General features: G+C 39.8%; 1 protein-coding gene across 1 annotated transcript in view; it reads right to left on the minus strand.

Moving 5' to 3' along the window:
• Positions 1-524: 524 nt before the first annotated feature.
• HEXA (hexosaminidase subunit alpha) overlaps positions 525-5,999 on the minus strand; it is a 36,094-nt gene continuing 30,619 nt past the window's right edge. Inside the window, exon 15 of the mRNA XM_069067310.1 lies at positions 525-1,071. The gene's annotated coding sequence lies outside the window, so the exon portion shown is untranslated. The remainder of the gene's footprint in view (positions 1,072-5,999) is intronic.

Consider the following 5,999-nt stretch of genomic DNA (forward strand, 5'->3'; position numbering starts at 1 on the left):
CGACATGCTCCTTTCTGTGACAGCTTAAGACGCTGGCAAATGGAGTGGGGAGGAGGAGGGGACCAGTTTTGAAGCTCTCCACAGTTCAGTCCCCACTTCTGCAGAGAGAGACAGAGACAAAGAAAGACAGACAACAGGAAAGATAGAAACAGAGATAGAGGCACAGAGAGAGACACGGAGACAGATATGTACATGCACACACATACATATAAGGAAACATACAAAGAGACAGAGACAAAGAAGACAAGGGAGATACAGACACAGAGAGACAGAGACAGAGAATGTGTGTGTAGAAGAGATGGGGGAGATCCTGTGGCTTCAGGTTGGCTCCTAAGAGATCTCAGAACACAGCCAGAGATAAACCCTCGGGCCACACGCTTTCATGGACACCATCAAAATTTAACAGTCTCTGGGTTGGTTTTTTTTTTTTAAATCCTGTCCCATAATTGCACCTTGGACTCAAAATCCCCATTCTGTCACTTGTGGCCACAGCCTTTTAAAGAAGCAAATCAAAGAACTCAAAATCAATTTAACATTTTATTATGTTAGGATAGAGCACTATGTGGGGTAAAGAAGATAGAAAGATAAAATCTCTGTCCTGGACGAGGTAACAATCTGCTGGTGGGAGGAGAGGAAGAATTTGTATACATATATGAGCAATATTTCCACTTATCTGTGTGGTAAGTGAGAGTGGCAACAAAAGAGAAACCCAAGGAAAAAGTCGCAGGCATATTTGAGAAGGGAAAAGATACTTTCACTGGGGGGAAGCTAGGAGTGGTTACAGTCTGCAAGGTCATGGAAAGCAGTACCTAGCCAATTGCTAGACTCTAGAATGAGTAAAAGAGCCAATTCTTTATATTCTCCTTGCTAAATTCAACTTTTCTGGGATACCTCCTGTGATTGAATGAACATCCAGATAGGAAATGACTCCATTCTCTCTGGTTCTCCTTTTCCCTCTCAGGATTCCAGAATTTATATCATGGAAAGATTCTAGTCTTGAAGTTTTGGAAAGATCTGTTAGATGTTCTCTTCTCTTCATATCTTAACCTGGCGGAGCCTCATTATCCTCATCTGTAAAATGGGGATAATTACATCAGTAGCTGCCTTTCTTATAGGGTTGTCTTGAAAATAATATGAGATAGGATATGTATTCTAGTTTGTAAAACATAAATTCTTAAATACACATAAACATATTTTTGTTCCAGACCCTTGGACTTTTTCAGGCTTCAGAGATGGCATAATCCCCAAGACATTCCCTTTCTGGTTACCTGACAAGACCAATAAGTAGAAAACTCTGCTTCCTTGGGGTCCAACTCACAAGTTTTTTAAAAGTTCAAAAGAAAAGAAACCAAGGTTAAGGGGGAAAAAAGCAAAAACAAACAAACAAAAAGAAACAAACCCACTATACAAGAAGGAAAAATTATGGAAAACTCAGTCCTGAATATTTTTTTTTCTATTTTACAAATGAGGTAACAGAGGCTCAAGCACCCACAGTGACTTACCTGGGTTCAAACCTGATTCCAAATCCCATACAAATTGCCACTAAGCCATACGATCATACTAGTTTATAGATCTGTCCTGATTACATTTCCTCTTATTCTCAAATGAGATAATAGTTGCAAAAAGCACATAGGACAGTGCCTGGCACATAGTAGGTACTATACGAAGTTATTCCATTCACTTTCCCCTTTCTGACCCCAAAACTATTTGATGACTAGGTTTCAGCAGGTCAAGTACTGACCCTGTGGTTGTTTTATCTTTGATCTCTTCTGGATGTCTCTGTGGTTGGTAAAAAGTCTTTCTTTTGCTCTGATTTGTTTGTTTCTATATTCACCAATTTGTTTTTAGCTTTTCTGTAGGGAATCACTTCCCATCTCCAGCCAGAAGCAGATTCTACTCTTTTCCTGTTTCAAAATCTTGCCCCCTTTTGACTGCCCACAGGGTTCCTGTTTCTTTTCTGAGGGATATTTCCTAACTCTCAAACTCATTTTTCTCAGTATCATAAAAACTCAAAACTGGAAATGATCTCAAAAGCCACGCTTGAAAAGGAATATCTTATATAACATGTCAACAGCCTAGGTCACATCACCTCTAATTGAGAACCTTTGAAGAGAGGCATCCACTATCTCCAGAAGGTATCCATTCCACTTTGACGCAGCTTCAATTGTATCTATCTCTACAATTTTAACTTATTCCTAGTTTTGTACTTGAGGGTCAAATAGAACAAGCTGGTCCCCTCAAATATTTAAACACAGCTCCCCTCAACCCTACCCCCTAGGTCTTCCTTAGATTAAACATTCCCAGTTCTTTCCATTGCTCCTTTTCATGACATGGTTTCCAGTTCCCTTAGTTGTTGGTCGTGGTCTTCTGAACATGTTCTATGTTGTTAATATCCTTCCTAAAATATAATTGCTCTGCCCCTCCACCTCCTACCAACTAGCATAGCAGGGTTGCCATGCCTTTCATTTTGGACACAACTATTCAAATTATTCAAAAAGCTTTTGGGGCTATGTTTACTATTATGTTGAGTTTGTTGTAGTCCATTAAAACCCAGTAAAATTGTAGTCTAATCATATCTCTTACCTCCTGTATTTGGGAAATTGATTATTTGAGCTCAAGTATAGAACATTACATTTGTCCTGATTAAATATCTTTTTTAATTAAAGTCTTTTTTTGTTAACAGAATTCTATTTTCTCTTCCTCTCATCTCTCATTCCATTGGGAAAAGAAAAAAGAAAAGCAAATTTGTTGTAATAAAAACCACATTTTCTTATTGGCCGTGCAAAAAAATACACACGTGTATAATACATGTACATATATGTACACATAGTTTTATATATATGCATATGCACACACTTCAGTATCAATCCTCTGGAATCATTGATGGTTATTGCATTGATTATAGTTCAAGCTTTCAAAGTTGTCTTTATATTATTGCTGTTATGGCATAAATTGTTTTCCTGGTTCTGCTCATTTCATTCTCCATCAGGTTGTAAAGGTCTTCAAAATAGTTTATTTTAATAATTATGATATTATATAAATTTCTCTTTTGGTTCTGCTTATTTTATTCTGCATCAGTTTATATAACTCTTTTTGTGTTTGAAGCAATCTATTTCCTTATTTCTTACAGCATAGAAGTATTTCATGATATTCATATATCACAATTTGCTAAGTCATTTCCCAGTTGGGGGGTATCCTTTTAGTTTCCAGGTTTTTTTTTCCCTCACAAAACAAGCTGTTATAAACATCTTTGTACACACAGGCTGTTTTCTTCTTTCTCTGAACTCTTTTTGGGTATAGGCTTAGCTATATTTTAGCTCTATCTTGATTACATTACCTCTTATTCAATCTGGCCCCTTGTTCTTGCTGGGTCTTCTATCCAAATCATTGATAAAAATGTTCAAAGCACAGGGCTAGGGATGCATCTGTGCACTCCACTCAAGACTTTCCCCCAACTCAACACTGACCCATTAATGACTTCCTTTGGCCCCGTTATTCAATTAGTCTAAAATTCACTCAATTGTACTATTATATAGGCCCTGGAATTCCATTTATCTACAAAGATTGCAAGAGATTTTTTTATTCAGAACAGAGATCAGAGGAACTTAGAGCTCATTTAGACAATAGAGATCATCGATACATTCATTGAGAAGATCAAATGCAGGCTCAGTGTTCAGTTACTTGCCCAAACTAACAAAGCAGAAAGCAGAAACACAAGGCTCAGATTCAAGCTTTGTGTCTTCATATCTAATATCATATGATTGACATCATCTGAGTCCAATAAATAACCAAGTTCAAAGGCTGAAATTTTAAACCTTATTCCACTTCTGCCGTTACTTCAGATTCTCTTGAAAGTTTTAACAATCATGTATTTCTAGGGGAGGAATGGAACTTTTCCTAAAGTCATATTGTTACATTTAAAATGATAGACCCTTAGGCTGGAGCAATGGTACTCAGTCTTCTCTCCTGTTTGAGGGGAAGGAATTAGCCTTGTGGTCTCATTCTGTCATCAGTTTTGTCCTTCATTAAGGATATAGAATCATAGAACTGGAAGGGGAGGCCATTTAATCTAAATCTCTCATTTGACAACTAGCTATCCTGTGGGGAGAGAGGAGGTATTATTTAGTTCTCATTTGACAGCTGAGGAAACTGAGGCACAGACAAATGGATTGAACCTAAAAACTCACATAGCTAATAAATGAGGTAGAGATTGAATCCTGATCCTTTGACTTCAGATCCAATGGTCTTTCTATTACAACAGTGGTTCTCCCTTTCCCCCTCTCAGTACAGTGTTTGCCATAAACAATTGGGGCACAAGGATTGGGGGACTTGGGCGTGGGAACATAATTGAAAGCATAAATTCCATACCCTTCGGGGCAAGCCTTGTGGGAAACACTGGCACGGTCTGAGAACCACTGCCTTTATCAAGCAGTGCCAGGATGAGGGATTAGGCACATTACAGAGATAGTGCCTTTCGAAAACAAAGCAAAATTGCTCAGATTGTTTCCTTACCTCCATCCTCCCCCCACTCTCTCTGCTAACTACCCTCCTCCCCATCCAGGTGCCATGCTCATTACTCACTTCCTCCTCCATAATATTACTCATAATGTCTGTTGCCCTCTCTACTCTAATGCATTTTTCACCATCTCTGTCTTTCCAAATTCTATTCATTCTTCAAGAGCCAGCTCAATTCTACCTCCCCCATACTGTCATCCTAGACCATTCCTTTCTACAGGGATCTCTTCCTTCTAGCAGCTATTGCAAAAATTGTCATTTAGTGACTTGCTCGTGACTTAGTGAGTAATTCAACAGTCAAAAAGAGCTAGTAAGGGTGTTGTCTTTATCAACCCAGATTGTGAGTCAAGAATGAAGGACAAACAACAATGAAATCACAAATCTAGTTCCTATCCCCTATGCCGACCTAGACTTATGTAGTAAATACCTCCTAAAAGCCCTTCTCTATTTCACGAAGAAATACCATAGAAAGGCTTCATTCCTGAAGAGTACCATGATATCAGGAAAGTGATGCCATGATTTGCAAATGAATTGGATTTAAGTGAGGAAGAGCTGTGCAAAGTCACCAGCCTCACTCTCTCCTCTGAAGCCACCTGGGTCCAATGGCCACATATAGATCAGGATGACTAGGGATGGCCCCAGTGCAGTGGGAGACCTTGGGCTTGTTAAGCTAAGGTCTTTTCCAGGTCTCAGTTTCTCTGAGGCAATTCATTGATTAAGTCTAGGTAAGAAGAAATGAGGCCAAGAGTGACCTCTTTTTCCTTGTAAAAAAAAAAATCAATCTGGGAAGGGAAGACCCTCAGGATTTCTGGCCAAAAGAGAAACAAATGCTATTTACAGTCATTCTGAGTCCTCAGAGCCCTGACAGTGACCAAATGAGGCTTGAGCTGGGACCTATTGTTGGCCAGTTAATGAGAGTGATAGCCAGAGTGGTTTGGGTTTAAGGCATGGTCCTTAAAAAAGAAATCTTGGCTGTAAACCTCCACATATCCTGTGAGGTTTCAGGGATCAATATTTACATTCCCTTGGGCACAGCACCCACAGGTAAGGGTATGATACCCTACGTGGACAGAGCTAGATGAAACAGGGAGAGAAGAAGGGAGGGGGAAGAGGGAGGGAGGGAGGGAGGAAGGAGCTAAGGAGCTGCATTGCCCAACCCGAACTGGCCAGTTGGGCACCCAGTGGGGCAGCTCCTGCTACTCCCAGGTTGTTGTTTGTCCTTCATTCTCGAAAAGGACCATGACAGCAGGAAGGTGATTCCTATAATTTCAATGATATAGGGAACTGCTGTTTCAGGGAACCGCTTTATTAATGCACATAAGCACTTACTTTCCTTACCGTTTATAGCCTTTAGAGAATGTCTCCAGAGCATTGAGAGGTTAAGAGACTTTCCCCAATTCTCACCCACAGAGCACACACACACACACACACACACAGACACACACACACACACACACACACACACACACACACACACACACACA

The sequence above is a fragment of the Petaurus breviceps genome, unplaced genomic scaffold (assembly GCF_028583685.1).
Source record: "Petaurus breviceps papuanus isolate PSGF00001 unplaced genomic scaffold, PetGlider_PUasm1.0 90740, whole genome shotgun sequence".
Classification (NCBI taxonomy): Eukaryota; Metazoa; Chordata; class Mammalia; order Diprotodontia; family Petauridae; genus Petaurus; species Petaurus breviceps.